The 18,779-nt window shown below is 34.0% G+C and overlaps 1 pseudogene across 1 annotated transcript; it reads left to right on the top strand.

Moving 5' to 3' along the window:
* Window positions 1-2,957: 2,957 nt before the first annotated feature.
* Window positions 2,958-5,781, top strand: LOC145120604 (3-ketoacyl-CoA synthase 11 pseudogene; annotated as a pseudogene). Its single transcript, XR_013714259.1, has 2 exons — window positions 2,958-3,008; window positions 4,009-5,781. The product of XR_013714259.1 is annotated as a 3-ketoacyl-CoA synthase 11 pseudogene (transcript).
* Window positions 5,782-18,779: the final 12,998 nt, after the last annotated feature.

The raw sequence follows: 18,779 nt of genomic DNA, 5'->3' as shown, positions 1-18,779 counted from the left end.
AATAAAGATGGTCCAATGGTGATGTTTGGTGACAATATCAGAAGAGCTATTTAAGGTGTTGGAACTTTAGAGTGCAGGACGTTTAAGCTGAAGGACGTATTCTATGTAGAAGGACTGAAAGGCAACTTCATCTCCATCAGTCAACTTTGTGATGCTGGTTACAAAGTTCTTTTCAACCATCATGAGGGAAAAGTGTTTGATGCTGATAACAAAATCATGCTTCCTGGTCTCAGGGAGAACGATATTTATATGGTTTGATTTGTTAAGTTTGATGTTGATACTTTACTTTTGTTTTAGGTCTCACGTCGTGAGCACAGTCTGAAGCTAAAAGTCACCATTTTAAGTCCTTATTCCATTAAGTCCTCGAATCCATCTTATCCAGAAGTTAAAGGGGACTCCTATAGTCCATAAAAATGTTTCCTTTATGGCCATGCTTTCCCCATGCATGATCCAACCCATTCTAGGTCAAAAGTGAAGAAATATGCTTCCAACTTTCATGCATGCCTCTCCTACCTCACCAACTTCTAGATCTGAACAATATGATGATAAAAGAACTCTTAGAATCCATAAAGTTGCTGAATTTATGGATTTACATCACTCAAGCATTCTAAACATGATGAAAGGTGGACAAAATCCTAGATCTACCCATGAAATATAATAAAGTTTGGATCTTTGATACTTACAAAGGTCCAACAGCAAGAAGAGGTGATGATAATGTTACTACTTGTCCACTTCACCACTAGATTACTCTTTTCCTCTTCTTCTCTCCTTCTTCAAGCTAGAAATGGCACCAAAATGGTTAAGAACTTCAAGGATGATGAATCTCAAGGTTCTCTGGCGCTTAGAATGTGAGGGAGGCGGAGGGTGAACAACCATAGCCCCCTCTTTCCTTTAAATACGAAAAATTAGGGTTTTTGGTTCTCATACTGATCTCACGTCGTGAGCATTGGATTGCTCACGTCGTGATTAGGAGAGATTCTGAGTCCAATGATGAGTTTAGACCCTTACTGCCAAAAAGTTGATAATTTTCATAATGGTATATGTTTGATTTTTATTTTTTATATATTTTTTTGGTGTTCCTAATCTGGTGATATTTTTCATCTAAGGACATCCAAATATTTTATTATACAACATGCTACATAATTACCATATTCAATTCCTTCATTTTCATGTACAAATAATGTTGGTGAATGGCTAAATGCCTAAATAATCAACCTCCACAACCACAAACTTTACCCTTGATACCATCAGTTTCTGATCAAAATTGCATTACTACCCCTCTTGAAACAGAACTAGAAAACATCAGGAATAAGCAAGTGCAAGTCGCAAAGCTACATCAAGAAAAGGTTTTCTATAAAAAAATGCACATATATAGTCTTCTTCTACAATCTAATGATTATTCTTTTATTTGTAGAAACTAATGTTAAATTCCTAGTGTGAAAAAAGATGTTAGATTACATTGAGTAACCAGAGGTGAGTTCTCGTAATTAATTGTACGGAAGCCTATTAGTCTAAAGTGGGAAAGCTGCAACTGACCAATCAACGCTTCTTATTTTGATAGACACAAACACGACTAAAACCATGGTGAAATTGGTCGTACCTCCTATGGTCATTGATGATAGATTGTTGAAGAAGGAGAGGAGTAAAGAGCATATTAAAAGTCATTGTATCCACTATAAAGTTCTGATATGCACAAAGTTTGTTATCAACCTATTCCTTATATCTCAAATGGTATGATTATAGCATTCTGCTTTCAAATTAGTGAAATTGGATTGTACTTTAATAATTACATGATGAAAATATAATGAGTTGAATGGGGAAATAGTTGTGTTTTTTTCTTTTTCCAACTATGCTATTGTACATTTAGATTTTTTATTACAATATTGTACTTTCAAACTATTTCTTAATACAACATTCAAGATTTATTTCATACTTACATAAGATGAATGTATACTTCTCTTGTCAAGTTCTAGATTTGTATGTGAAGTACCTTTACATGATATCGAACAACACATAAAAAGATAAAAATCAATCCAATCCATGCGGAGCATGGAAACTACACTAGTTGATATTAAATAAAAGCATTGATTCTTTAAAGTATGAGTTCATAACTATTTATTTTATTTTCTTAATCATTGTCTCTTTTATCTTTTATTTTTTCTCTTTTGCATGGTCTTAAATGCATCCCATCTCATATATTTGTTGTTAATGTCAATGTTTACGGTGGCTTTTATGTTCAATTTTATTTACAAAGAATGTATATAATAACCACGGTTTGTCAGTTTAATATAACTACAACTCAGTGCGTTTCCGTATACAATATTTTTTTAGCCATACATAACAATTTATACTTTGTACAATTGTATAGTACAACCATCTAATGCATAGATTGTTGTGTATGGTTAAAAAATGTTATGTACAAAATCACTACCCATTATTTAAGTTGATTTACAAAGAACTTATCCACTTATTTCTAACATGATAATTTAAAAAATCTTGTTAATATTTTTATCTTTTCGTTTTATTTATATTTTATAACATTTTTACTTTCGTTATTTTCGATAAATATAAAATTATAACACAATACAATTTATAATAAAATAAAAAAGTGATTACTTTTATAGTTACAATAAACTAAAAAGGGAAAGAAATTGAAAATATAATACAATACAATTTGAATTAGTAAAATGGATTTAAACGTGTAAAATAGTCAACATTATCATGTCAAATAAAATCATCATAATAAATTTTAGGTGCCAATAAAATCCCCTGAAGCTTCATCTATAAATTTCCTATGGTTGTTCGTTGTCAATCGATCAGTGATTTGGATTTCATTCCATAAATAAATTAAGTCAAAATTTCACTTCAATCAATTTAATTTTGACAGCCATAATTAATATCACGACTCTCTAATTCACAATTTAAATACCTAGGAGGCATTTCCGTTTTCCACACATTCCCAACTCATTCTTTCATCGATCACTCCGCCAACATTCATATTGCTCCAGGTTATATTTCTTTCTAATTACCAATTTCATCATCGCATCTTATGTATTTTATCGTTAATTTGCAATAAATAGTTATGGGTGTCACTAAAATTGTCGAAATATTTGGGGCGTATTCGGTAAGCAGTTTTTGGAAGCTTATAACTTAAAAAAACTCAAAAAAAAAAAAAAACTTTGCTCGACAGCAAGATAATTAAGCTTTTTGATTAAATAAAAAATTACAGATCCAAAAATTACTTCAAATAGCGTTTAACGAAAAAAATATTTTAAATTTTAACGAATTGACTTAAATGTCTTTTAAATAAATAAGTCATATTTGTACTTATGATAATTATTTTATACGATTAAATATAAATATATTTTAAGAATTATAATATATTTATTTGAAATAAAATATATTTTATACAACTAAATATAAATATAATTTAACATTTGTTATTTCTTTATTAAAACCATATTAACGGATTTTAAATTTATTAATTTTCATCTAAAAAATAAACAAATATTTATTATATGATTTTATAAACAAATAATAACATCATACAATAATATTGTTTTTTTTAGAACACCGAAACACTTGTAATATAAAAAAAAAATTTAAAAATTAGTCCAAGTTATAAAAAATTTGTAAAGTTTTATTTATTTTATTTGTAAAAAAAAATCATCATTTACTAATATATATGAAAAAAGTTTTAACCAATTGAGAGACTTAACAAATGCACTTAAAATTAAAATTTGGATGGTTTTTAACTTTTTATAATTACAGTTTGGATAACTTAATTTATTATAGTTGTATTTAAATTTTAGTTTATATACATATGCCCTTTTATGTACTTATACATATTTTAAAAGCTTCCATTACTTCTCCCGAACACTGTGTACCTCCAACTTATAACTTCCAGCTTCCACAAATTTTTACTGAACACGCCCTTAATGATTTAGTGCTGATTTAACATGTTAAAGCTTGATTCTTTTTTGGTTAAATTTCTTTCCCAATTTGCAGGAACTACCCTCGTTTGAGATTCTATGTTCAAGATCTTAGGTCATTATGGGTTTTTGAGTTCCTGATTTGTTTCGGATAAATCATATATTGCTTTTTTTTTTTTTTTTTTTTGTTTTGTTCCCTAATAGTTGTAATTGGAATCGAATATCTACAAAAAATGAGTGAAGTTACAGAAGTCAAGCCCTTGATTTCACAATCATCATCTTCAAACCTTCCTGATTTCAAAAAATCTGTGAAGCTCAAGTATGTGAAATTAGGGTATCATTATCTAATAACCCATGGGATGTATCTATTCTTATCTCCTCTTGTGGTTGTTCTCGCTCCTCAATTATCGACATTTTCTCTAAAAAATGTTTACATTCTTTTGGATCATCTCCGATTCAATCTCATATCAATCGTCGTGTGTTCAACCTTTTTAGTCTTTCTATCAACTCTCTACTTCTTAACTCGTCCTCGCTCAGTTTACCTTGTAAACTTCTCATGTTACAAACCTAAAGAAGATCTAAAATGCACAACACAAAAGTTCTTGCAGTTTTTAACATCAACAGGAAAGTTCACAGAAAAAAGTCTCGAGTTTCAAAAAAAAATTCTGGAAAGATCTGGTCTTGGTGAATCAACTTACCTCCCAAAAGCTATTCTTCGAATCCCCCCAAATACATGCATGGAGGAAGCAAAAAACGAAGCAGAACTTGTAATGTTTGGCGCCATTGACGAACTCTTAGCAAAAACAGGCATCAAACCAAAAGACATTGGGATTTTGGTAGTTAATTGTAGTCTATTCAATCCTACCCCTTCTTTAACTTCAATGATTGTCAACCATTACAAACTTCGAGGCAACATTTTGAGTTATAACCTTGGTGGAATGGGTTGTTCAGCTGGTTTAATCGCTATTGATTTAGCAAAAGATATTCTCCAAGTAAACCCTAATTCATACGCATTAGTCATGAGTATGGAAAACATCACATTAAATTGGTATGGTGGAAATGAAAGATCAATGCTTGTATCAAATTGTTTATTCCGTGTGGGAGGTGTTGCAGTTCTCTTATCTAACAAATCATCCGACAAAAAAAGATCAAAATATCAACTTGTACACATAGTAAGAACACACAAAGGCACAGATGACAAATGTTTTTCATGCGTGACACAATTAGAGGACCCAGTTGGGAATGTTGGAGTTTCATTATCAAAAGATTTAATGGGAGTTGCGGGTGATGCTTTAAAAACCAATATTACAACATTAGGTCCTTTAGTGTTACCAATGTCAGAACAATTGCTCTTTTTTGCAACTTTGGTAGGAAAAAAAGTTTTGAGGATGAAGATTAAACCGTATATTCCTGATTTTAAACTTGCGTTTGAGCATTTTTGTATTCATGCGGGTGGAAGAGCTGTTCTTGATGAAATAGAGAAGAATTTGCAGCTTTCTGATTGGCATATGGAGCCATCAAGAATGACACTTAATAGATTCGGGAATACTTCAAGTAGTTCACCTTGGTATGAATTAGCTTATTCAGAAGCTAAAGGAAGGATCAAGAAAGGCGATAGGGCATGGCAGATTGCGTTTGGATCGGGATTTAAGTGTAATAGTTCTGTTTGGAAGGCTTTGAAGACTATTAATCCTGCAGAAGAAATGAATCAGAATCCTTGGACCTAGAAATTAATTGTAATTGGTATACTCAATGTAATGATCAAATACTGAAAATAAGTTCATCCAAACAATGGATGTATTTGGACTAACTGAAAGTCACATTAATAAAACATTATAATTTTCACGTAGCTACCATCACATGTGCATTGTTATTTGGCCAAACTACGTCTTCTTTTGGGCCAATCATAGTTCACATGAATAGTCCCATACAAACATCTATTAAATTTGATAAACCAATGTACGTAAAAGAGGTTACTTTGGCAACATTTTGTTTAGACTAATTTAACTAAAATAATAGACACGACATTGTAATAAATATTTCCAAAGATTACCTATAGTGTCGTACATGCCTAAGAAAAATGTCAAATTCAACGAGTTCCTAATGTTACATAAGTTTATTCAATACACATCTCGTTGAATTTGGTGAGGACTTGATTTTTACTCCATAATAGTTATATATTATATAATTATTCATAAATCAAGACACAAAATGATTATCTCATAAATAATGGTCATAATTGACCATAAGAAAAAAAATACATAAAATGCATAATCATTTATTACATGAACATTATTATTTTGTCAAACTACATTGTCCGCATAGATAATTCGCTCGAGATATAACCAAAATGTCATTATTTGGCCAAACTATGCCAACCTTTGGCTTAATACAGTCTGCATAAATAATTATGTACGGTACATTAATGTATGTTTTGAACAAATTGATTAATATAGAAGGTTACTTGTGGGAGCATTATGATACTAATCAATTAATCAAAAAAAAAATCTACAAACCAAATGATTCAAATCAAATCAAAATATAATGATTAGTATTAACCAAATGAAAAACCCCTTGAAAAAGCTAATTAGGTTTCCCCTCAATTAAGAGAAAATGACTTAGAAGGGTAATGAACTATTGATTTGTTCACATATAGTCCATTTCCTTTTTTTTGTACACCATATATCCAACTTGTTGAACCTGTACACATATTACCTTTGAGACCTGCTATCGTAGGTAAAAGGGTAATATGTGAATAGTTTCAACAAGTTGGACGGTATATATAGTGTACAAAAAAAAAATGACTAAATATGAACAAAAAAAGAACCTCCTCTACCACCTCCAATCACATCCTCTATCACCACCACCTCTACCTCCACCATCGCCACCGCCACTGCCACGACCTCCACCACTACCTCCATCACTGTTACCGCCTCCACTTTTGCATTCGTCGCCTCCACTGCCACTACCACTGCCTCCGTCACCACCAACTCCATTACCGCCACCTCCACTACCTCTACCTCCACCACCACCACCACCACATCCACATCCATCACCTACACCGTTGTTACCACCGCCACCGCCACCTCTACCTTCTCCATCGCCATTGTGACATCCGCCTAAAATGGATTTGGGTCAACCCAACCCAATTGGAAATTTAATAAACCCTACTCAAGATTACTTGACGCTAATAGGATCAAAACCCATACAATACGATATAACTTGACGTTAATAGCAACATAGTATTGTACAACGTTATAACTATAATCAAAGTAAATTATGATACCATATTAAAATCAAATCAAAGTATAATGCTCTAATTAAATTAAACGAATCAAACTTGAATTCTCTAATTAAACTTCAAATCAAAGTAGATTGTTATAATCAAATAATAACCTATCTTTTATAAAACTCCATTTTTATAAACTTTACATTAAATTTTATAAAACTCTATTTTTTATAAACTTTACTTTAAATTTTATAAAACTCATATATTAATTATGTAAAAGATGCTTGTGTTAGTGGGAAATTATGAAGACCACCAAAAGCAAAAAGATTATTCCCATGGTCTCCCACTCACACCTCCCATCCACTTTCCTTTCCTTTTTCTCCCAACACATTATTCTCTTCACCACTTAAATCTTCTCTATTCTTGCTCTCACTCTCAATCTCGAAATTTCCTCCAAGAATACTCATATTCCATCCAAGAACAATCTATTATACTCAAATCTTCATCCCTCTTGAAGCATTCATCAAGGTATGTTGTTAAAAGTTTCAAATTCATACAAGAAACAAATTAAATCCACCAAAATATCTAAAACCCATTTTTTTCATAAACCTGATTTTTCTCAGAATACCATCAATAAAATAAGAAGTTTTGGAAATTTTCAGAAAATAACTTATTTTTATTGAATTATCATAATTATTTCAATAAAGTAGGGCAATAATTCACATAAAATACTTGTTGCATTCAATAAATTCTGAGAAAATTCTGGGATGACCTGTATACTGATTAAACATGATATATGAAGTTTCATGCATTTATATTACTGTTTACTATTAGTTATGATTTTATTGATTAATTAATAATGAAATATATAAAAATACTTCCCATAGTCACAAATATCTGAAACTTATATACTGGGCTCTACATCATGTTATAAAACTATGGTTAATTTTACAGATTTTTTGAGAATCATTTACTATTTTTCCCAAATTTTGTGTTGTTTAATCATTAAAATATTAAATAAATACTAAAACAATTCAGAAAAATATGCAAATTTTACAGTAATTCATATTGTATGAAATAATGATTTCCTAATAATTTCATAATTTTTCAATACTGTTTACTATTTAAAACTATTTTCCTAAGTATTTAAGCATGTAAAAATGCATTTTAATGATTATTTCATATAAATAATTGTTAAAATCTGTAAATAATTATAATTGGGCAAGTTATTATTTTAATAAGAAATTATTAAAATCTAGCCTAAATTGAAAATATAAATTAATTATGCAAAGTAAGTAATTCAATTTAAAATTCATTTAACAAATAAATACCTTAATATTATAATCAAAATGAATTATTGTTAATTCATCTAATATAAGAATACGTGTCTAATTATTTGTATTAATACTCCATTCTTGTTTAGCAGTTCCTAAACTAAAACTATTAATTATATTAGGTTCTACGTCATTTTGACCCGAATCGTCTATCGTACGACACACACATTTCGTTTTGGGACTAAAGTGAGTAATCTACCCCATACTTTATAATTTTCAATACTTTTGGGGTGTATCATGTGGTTCTAATATGTTCCAACTTCATTTTATTGTTTTATCACAATTGAGACATTGTTGGGACATTTATACGTGAGTCATTAATTGTATAACTATTGTTCGTTTACGCTACATGTACTTGTAGTGCATTATCATTTTTAGTCTAATCTCCATGACTATGCCCGTATTCTTGAGGTACGTTATGGACAATAATAGCGCTATTGGGTTGACCACCCCGCCTTGGGACGCTAAGGTGATTGATCACACGTGGTTGAGTGTGTATGATGATTAGATGCTCCATCCTATATATATTTATATATATACATATGTATATATATAGGGTGAGGACTTATTGTTGTTGTTATCAATTGTTAATCAATTTTTGATTTATAAACCGTTATCTCAAATACAATTGTTTGGCGACTTCAAAAGAAAACAGATTTCAAATTATAAATGTTTAAACTTCACAATTTTCTCTACTAAAATTTGATTACTCACCAACTCTCGTAGTTGACCTGTTTTTACCCATGATGCAGATTTGAAGAATGAAGAATGATGAAAAATAGGTTGTGCCTTAGAAATCCACAAGACAATTTAAATTTGATGTAATAAATGTGGTTTGCATTTGTATTTGTACTTGTATGTTGTGGATCTTGTTTGCATACTTAGTACTTAATTGAATCTAATCACACTATAACCTAGTTGTCATGAGACTTTGAACAATATATCACGCCTTGATCGATTCCGACAAGGATCGGGGTGTGATAGATTGGTATCAGAGCCGTTGACTATAGGGAATTAGGTTAATTGCCTTGACCTAGTCTATAGCCTCCAGGGTCCTCTCGTATGCTAGTTTATAAAATGCACACACAACTGTATGTAATTCGCACTTAGAAAATCCTAGGAATACCTTTGTGTGTTAATTGCTCCCTTATGTGCATACGTATTACTCCTGACACTTATATGTGTGCATACACTTGTGAATATTCTCCACTTTCTCTGAAAATCACACACATACTCAAGTTGTTTAACAAAATGTATATACATATATGTATTCCTTAGAGCTCATAGGAAATTCAAAGTCATCCACTCTAGTTGGGTAGGATCATAGTAATGGACGCATAGTAACTGGAAGGGGGAGGTGCCGGTAGCCCGAAAGTCCTGACTAGGTAAGCATTCGTATACATCCCAATCAACCGAGGGACCAGTTTGCTTATCTGGGGACCAAAGGCGAGAGTTCCCAAACCTATAGGCCAAAGCGCGTCATTCACATTACTTTTGAGCCATCAAAATACCCGACCTTATCAAACGTATCCGAAAGGATACACTCCAAAATGGCCAACTCATTGGACTATTAAGTTCCCTAATGGGCCTAGAAGTGGGAAAGAAATGTGAAAACTTAGTTTTGTGGGGGCCCACGCAAGTGCTACATGTTTCACATTTAGTAACCATGGAAAGCCCAAAAGGTGCCCAACACTCCTAACCATGGCCCAACAAGTGTTTTACAATTATTTTACCCAACAATGTCTAAAAACTTTATTTCCATAATCAATTTACAAATAACTCACAAGTCCATATGCGTGTTTCTCGTAGATGGCATTACGACCCCCATACGCTGCTCGCAACAATAGAAGGCTAGCTGCCCTGGTCGCCAAGGAGGTAGCAAACGTCATCCCAACAATTGCAACCCAACTTCATTCTCTTCAGCCACAAGCTCCAGCAACAACTCCTCGTTGCTCGTTCAAGCACTTTCGTAACTGCAATCCGCCTTACTTCAAAGGCACCGATGGTGCCACCGCACTCCTCACATGGATTGAAGAAATGGAGAGTACTTTCATCCATAGCGAGTGTCCTGAGGACCTGATGGTCCGTCATGCTACAGGGTGCCTCCTAGGTCATGCTCTCACATGGTGGAACCTAGAAAAACGGGCAAAGGGAGAGGTTGTTGCCTTGGGAATGACCTGGTCAAAACTAAAAGAACGCATGATGGAGAAGTTCTGCCCTGACAGCGAATTGCAAACTCTCGAGGATGAATTATGGAATCTGAAACAGGAGGGAGGCGACAACGCGACCTACACCAATAGATTCCATGATCTCTCGAGACTCCTACCTCACATGGTTCAACCTATGAAAACTGCAATACGCCGCTACATCAAAGGGTTACCACGCCAGATCCGTGATTCGGTGACCAGCAGCAGGCCATCTACCCTAGAATCCGCCATTGAATTAGCAGGTCAACTCAACGAGGACAATGTGAACGATGGTGTCCTCCCACGCAAGGGTTCAAAGATGTCAACTGAAAAGTCGACCCCTGAGACCCCCCAAATTGTCAAGTCCGAGTCCTCCCACCGACATGACAAAAAGAAGCGGAAAAGTCATCACCACAACCATGCTGTTATTACCCCTGCTACACCTATCACCCAAGTCACCCCACCAGCCCAACCAAATAAAAAGCCGTATACCGGACCTCACCCCCTCTGTAACCACTGTAACTATCACCATATGACCACTAGCCCGTGTCGCCTCTGTACGAATTGTGGTCGCTATGGCCACTTGGCGGACACATGTCGTGCACCAAAAACTCAGCGACCACTCTATCTACCCTCAAATCAGCAAACACAAACCCGGTATCCAACTGGAACATGCTTCAACTGTGGTGACCCCACCCATTTCAAAAACGCGTGTCCTAGGTTAGTCAATATCATCAACACCCAAGCCCAGGCAAATCCAACAATGCAGGTTCCAGCTCCCAAAGGCCGAGCCTTTGTCATTACCGCAACCCAAGCAAAGACCGATAACAAGGTCGTAAATGGTACGTTTCTCATAAATAACTGCTACGCGTCAGTACTTTTTGATTCAGGTGCCGATAAAAGTTTTGTGTCTTTGGAATTTGAGCCCATACTTCACACACCTCGCACGATTCTTAATGAGTACTTTACCGTAGAAGTCGCCGATGGAAAATACGTTTCACTCAATGCAGTCATCCAAGATTGCACTTTCGATTTTTCCGGTCATAAATTTTCTGTCAATTTAGTTCCTATGGAAATTGGTAGCTTCGACATCATCGTAGGAATGGATTGGCTATCCCAAAACCATGCTGAAATAGTATGTTACGATAAGTTCATTCGTATTCCTCTCGCCGACGGTCAAAGTCTTCGTATTTATGGCGAGACTCATTCGAAAAAGCTTAGTCTTATGTCATGTACTCAAGCTCGATCATATCTACGAAAAGAATACATGGCTTTCTTAGCCCATGTGGTGGAAACAAAGGTCAAAGAAAAGAAGATTGAAGATATTCCGATAGTACGAGACTTTCCCGACATCTTTCCCGATGACGTATCTGGACTCCCTCCAGTACGTGAGCTAGAGTTCCGCATCGATCTTGTTCCTGAGGCTACTCCCATAGCCAAGTCTCCATATCGGTTGGCTCCAACCGAGATGCAAGAATTGGCAAGTCAGCTCCAAGAACTAACCGATAAGGGATTTATCCGCCCTAGTACTTCACCCTGGGGAGCCCCGGTTCTCTTCATTAAAAAGAAAGATGGTTCGTTTCGTATGTGTATCGATTATCGGGAGTTAAATAAATTAACCATCAAGAACCGATATCCGTTACCTCGGATCGACGACCTTTTTGATCAGCTTCAAGGAGCTTCATGCTTCTCAAAAATTGACCTTCGCTCGGGTTATCACCAACTTCGAGTACGGGAAGAAGACATCCCCAAAACTGCTTTCCGAACCCGCTATGGTCATTACGAGTTCACCGTTATGCCTTTCGGCCTAACAAATGCCCCTACCGTATTCATGGACTTGATGAATCGGGTATTTAAACCTTATCTCGACCGTTTTGTTATCGTCTTTATTGATGACATCCTCATTTACTCAAAGACAAGGGCAGAGCATGAAAGACACCTTCGCCTAACTCTCCAAACGTTGCAAGGAAATCGGCTCTACGCCAAATTTTCGAAATGCGAGTTTTGGTTAAATGAGGTACAATTCCTTGGTCATATTGTAAGTGACAAGGGTATTTTAGTCGATCCCGCAAAAGTTGAAGCAGTCCAGAATTGGAAAGCCCCCCGTACCCCCAAGGAAATTCGGTCCTTCCTTGGTTTAGCCGGCTATTACCAGCGTTTCATTTCAAATTTCTCAAAGATTGCTTTACCGCTTACTTCTCTCACTTGCAAGGGTACACCATTTGATTGGGGACCCAAGCAGGAATACGCTTTCCAAACCCTTAAACAAAGTTTGTGTGACGCTCCGATTCTTACACTCCCTGAAGGATCCGAAGATTTCGTGGTATTCTGCGATGCCTCCAATCTCGGTCTAGGTTGTGTTTTGATGCAAAGGGGAAAGGTTATAGCTTACGCATCACGACAACTCAAAATCCACGAAAGGAATTATACGACTCATGATTTGGAGCTCGGTGCCGTGATTTTCGCTCTTAAAATTTGGAGGCATTACCTTTACGGCACTAAATGCGTAATTTTCACCGACCACAAGAGCTTGCAACATATTCTTAATCAAAAGGAACTCAATATGAGGCAAAGACGATGGGTCGAACTCCTAAATGATTACGAGTGTGAAATACGCTATCATCCGGGCAAGGCAAACGTCGTAGCCGACGCGTTAAGCCGAAAAGAACATGCCCATGCATTTCATCTAATATGTTCTCCTATCTTGTCCAATCTCAGCGACCGAATTCGAGGAGCCCAACACTCGGCAATTACCGAAAATGACATGCCCACGGGAATTGATGGGGAGTTGGAAACCAAATCTGATGGTATTTTCTATTATCAAGATCGCATCTGGATCCCAGATCGTGACAATCTTCGCATATTCCTGATGGAAGAAATCCATAAAACCCGATATTCCATTCATCCGGGCACTGACAAGATGTATCATGGCCTGAGAACCAATTATTGGTGGTCGGGAATGAAAAAGGATATTGCTTTATTCGTGGCCAAATGTCTTACATGTTCCAGGGTCAAAGTAGAACATCAACGACCCTCTGGACTATTGGTCCAACCAGAAATCCCCAGGTGGAAATGGGAAGCGATCGCCATGGATTTCGTAACCAAACTTCCCCGTACCACAAAAGGACACGACAGCATTTGGATAATCATTGACCGTTTGACCAAATCCGCTCATTTCCTTCCCATCCGGGAAAATTTCAAAGTCGAAAAACTTGCTCGGATTTACATCAACGAGATAGTTAGTCGGCATGGCATTCCTCTCAGCATCATTTCAGATCGTGATGGGAGATTTCTCTCTCGGTTTTGGCAATCACTTCAAACAGCCATGGGAACCCGCCTCGATCTCAGTACCGCCTATCATCCTCAGACCGATGGTCAATCTGAGAGGACAATTCAAACACTCGAAGATATGTTGAGGGCGTGTGTCTTGGATTTCGGAGGAAACTGGGACTCTCATTTACCGTTGGTGGAATTCTCCTATAATAACAGTTATCATTCTAGCATCAAGATGCCACCATTTGAGGCATTGTATGGCCGTAAATGTCGATCTCCTATTTGCTGGCATGAAATCGGTGAGTCCCACGTGATTCGCGCAACAGTGGATTCTCCAATCGTTGGTCCTGAGCTTATCCAGGAAACAACCGACAAAATCACTCAGATTCGCGATAACCTTCTCGCATCTCGTAGCCGACAAAAGAGTTATGCCGACAAGCGACGCAAACCGCTTGAATTTACCGTAGGTGACATGGTCATGTTAAAAGTGTCCCCATGGAAAGGTGTGGTTCGATTTGGACGCAAGGGTAAATTGGCACCACGCTACGTAGGCCCGTTTAAGATCATATAAAGGATCGGACCAGTAGCCTACGAGTTGGATCTACCAACAGAGCTTAAGAAAGTTCACCCAGTATTTCATATAGCCAACCTCAAGAAGTGTTTAGCAGACGAGAACCTTCATGTTCCTCTCGAGGATATCCAAATCGACGAGACAATGCAATTTACCAAGAAACCCTTGGAAATTGCCGACCGAAAGGAAAAGCAACTCAAAAGAAGTCGCATTCCCCTGGTTAAGGTCAGGTGGCAGTCGGCACGTGGACCTGAGTATACATGGGAGCGTGAGGATCATATGCGTACCAAATACCCACAACTTTTCTCTTAAGGTACTCTCTTCTTAAATTTTGGGACGAAATTTCCTAAAGTAGGGGAGACTGTGACATCCGCCTAAAATGGATTCGGGTCAACCCAACCCAATTGGAAATTTAATAAACCCTACTCAAGATTACTTGACGCTAATAGGATCAAAACCCATACAATACGATATAACTTGACGTTAATAGCAACATAGTATTGTACAACGTTATAACTATAATCAAAGTAAATTATGATACCATATTAAAATCAAATCAAAGTATAATGCTCTAATTAAATTAAAAGAATCAAACTTGAATTCTCTAATTAAACTTCAAATCAAAGTAGATTGTTATAATCAAATAATAACCTATCTTTTATAAAACTCCATTTTTATAAACTTTACATTAAATTTTATAAAACTCTATTTTTTATAAACTTTACTTTAAATTTTATAAAACTCATATATTAATTATGTAAAAGATGCTTGTGTTAGTGGGAAATTATGAAGACCACCAAAAGCAAAAAGATTATTCCCATGGTCTCCCACTCACACCTCCCATCCACTTTCCTTTCCTTTTTCTCCCAACACATTATTCTCTTCACCACTTAAATCTTCTCTATTCTTGCTCTCACTCTCAATCTCGAAATTTCCTCCAAGAATACTCATATTCCATCCAAGAACAATCTATTATACTCAAATCTTCATCCCTCTTGAAGCATTCATCAAGGTATGTTGTTAAAAGTTTCAAATTCATACAAGAAACAAATTAAATCCACCAAAATATCTAAAACCCATTTTTTTCATAAACCTGATTTTTCTCAGAATACCATCAATAAAATAAGAAGTTTTGGAAATTTTCAGAAAATAACTTATTTTTATTGAATTATCATAATTATTTCAATAAAGTAGGGCAATAATTCACATAAAATACTTGTTGCATTCAATAAATTCTGAGAAAATTCTGGGATGACCTGTATACTGATTAAACATGATATATGAAGTTTCATGCATTTATATTACTGTTTACTATTAGTTATGATTTTATTGATTAATTAATAATGAAATATATAAAAAATACTTCCCATAGTCACAAATATCTGAAACTTATATACTGGGCTCTACATCATGTTATAAAACTATGGTTAATTTTACAGATTGTTTGAGAATCATTTACTATTTTTCCCAAATTTTGTGTTGTTTAATCATTAAAATATTAAATAAATACTAAAACAATTCAGAAAAATATGCAAATTTTACAGTAATTCATATTGTATGAAATAATGATTTCCTAATAATTTCATAATTTTTCAATACTGTTTACTATTTAAAACTATTTTCCTAAGTATTTAAGCATGTAAAAATGCATTTTAATGATTATTTCATATAAATAATTGTTAAAATCTGTAAATAATTATAATTGGGCAAGTTATTATTTTAATAAGAAATTATTAAAATCTGGCCTAAATTGAAAATATAAATTAATTATGCAAAGTAAGTAATTCAATTTAAACTTCATTTAACAAATAAATACCTTAATATTATAATCAAAATGAATTATTGTTAATTCATCTAATATAAGAATACGTGTCTAATTATTTGTATTAATACTCCATTCTTGTTTAGCAGTTCCTAAACCAAAACTATTAATTATATTAGGTTCTACGCCATTTTGACCCGAATCGTCTATCGTACGACACACACATTTCGTTTTGGGACTAAAGTGAGTAATCTACCCCATACTTTATAATTTTCAATACTTTTGGGGTGTATCATGTGGTTCTAATATGTTCCAACTTCATTTTATTGTTTTATCACAATTGAGACATTGTTGGGACATTTATACGTGAGTCATTAATTGTATAACTATTGTTCGTTTACGCTACATGTACTTGTAGTGCATTATCATTTTTAGTCTAATCTCCATGACTATGCCCGTATTCTTGAGGTACGTTATGGACAATAATAGCGCTATTGGGTTGACCACCCCGCCTTGGGACGCTAAGGTGATTGATCACACGTGGTTGAGTGTGTATGATGATTAGATGCTCCATCCTATATATATTTATATATATACATATGTATATATATAGGGTGAGGACTTATTGTTGTTGTTATCAATTGTTAATCAATTTTTGATTTATAAACCGTTATCTCAAATACAATTGTTTGGCGACTTCAAAAGAAAACAGATTTCAAATTATAAATGTTTCAACTTCACAATTTTTTCTACTAAAATTTGATTACTCACCAACTCTCGTAGTTGACCTGTTTTTACCCATGATGCAGATTTGAAGAATGAAGAATGATGAAAAATAGGTTGTGCCTTAGAAATCCACAAGACAATTTAAATTTGATGTAATAAATGTGGTTTGCATTTGTATTTGTACTTGTATGTTGTGGATCTTGTTTGCATACTTAGTACTTAATTGAATCTAATCACATTATAACCTAGTTGTCATGAGACTTTGAACAATATATCACGCCTTGATCGATTCCGACAAGGATCGGGGTGTGACAGCCATCACCATTAATGTTGGTGGCATAAGAAAAGACCACGGTAGAGGTTGTGCGGAGGAAATGATGAAGGTGGTGGCGATGGTGGTGAAAGTGGCGGTCAACAAAGATGGAGGTGGAAGTGGTGGTGGTGGTGGTGGTGAAGGCAGAGGTGGTGGTGGAGGTAGATGAGGTGGTGACGGTTGTGGTGGTGGGGGATGTGGTAGATAGGTTTTTTTTTATTTAAACATTTAGTCTTTTTTTCATATATATTATAAAATACATACATTTTGGGTCAGTTTACGAAATATTCTCAAATTATATACTTAAACATGGTCTGGTATGTTCATTCTGTCAATATATTCATTCTGTCAATATGTTCTATCATCATCCGATTCTTTTCTCAACAACGTATATATACGTTAAAATGAAAAAGAACTTTAAAAGCGTTATTAATATATAAAAATATATAATTACATTTTTTCATACGTATTTATTATATTTGTATGTATTTTTTACGTAAAAATACATTTTAATATATATATATATATATATATATATATATATAATATTTATATGCGCATTTATCTAATAATATTAATAATAAAAAATTTAAAAAATAATATACTTATTTGAGTTTTCAATAAAATAATTAAAATAAAAATAAAAATGAAAATAATGGTTCTTGCAGAAAAATCCCAATATTTTGGGTCAGTTTACGAAATAGTCTCATTATTTTGGGTTAGTTTACGAAATAGTTCAAAATTAATTTGTTACCGGATGAACCGGGAAAAAAGGTCAGAATGCAACATTTTATTGGTTTTTAGCACTTTTTTGTAAAAAAATAATTTGGGACTATCTCGTAAACTGTCTCGAAATACTAGGACTTTTATGGAGATATATATATATATATATATATATATATATATATATATATATATATATATATATATATATATATATGATGGAGATTAGTGCCCATAGCCATAACAAAGCCCGATAATATTACTATAAATAACAATGTTATTTTGTAATACATACAAGAACAAAATGAAGCAGATCTATAAATATATTTATTTGAGAGACTTGTTTTTGTTAATTAATTAATAGTTTAATTAATTAATGCTAAATAAATGGAATATGAAATATTCAAGAATGATTTGAATACCATAGATAATTACTTGTGTGTGTGTGTGTGTATATATATATATATATATATATATATATATATATATATATATATATATATATATATATATATTGGAGATTAGTGCCCATAGCCATAAAAAAGCCCGATAATATAACTATAAACATCAGTGTCCTTTTTGGGTTACACGCAAAAACAAAATGAAGCAGATTTGTAAATATATTTATTTTAGGGACATGATTTGTTAATTAATTAATAGTTTAATTAATTAATGGTAAATAAATGGAATATGAAATATTCCTGAATGATTTGAATACCATAGGTAATTA

The sequence above is a fragment of the Lactuca virosa genome, chromosome 6 (genome assembly GCF_052849685.1).
Source record: "Lactuca virosa cultivar CGN04683 chromosome 6, Lactuca_virosa_CGN04683_v6, whole genome shotgun sequence".
Classification (NCBI taxonomy): domain Eukaryota; kingdom Viridiplantae; phylum Streptophyta; class Magnoliopsida; order Asterales; family Asteraceae; genus Lactuca; species Lactuca virosa.
This window is presented reverse-complemented; position numbering and strand designations above follow the sequence as displayed.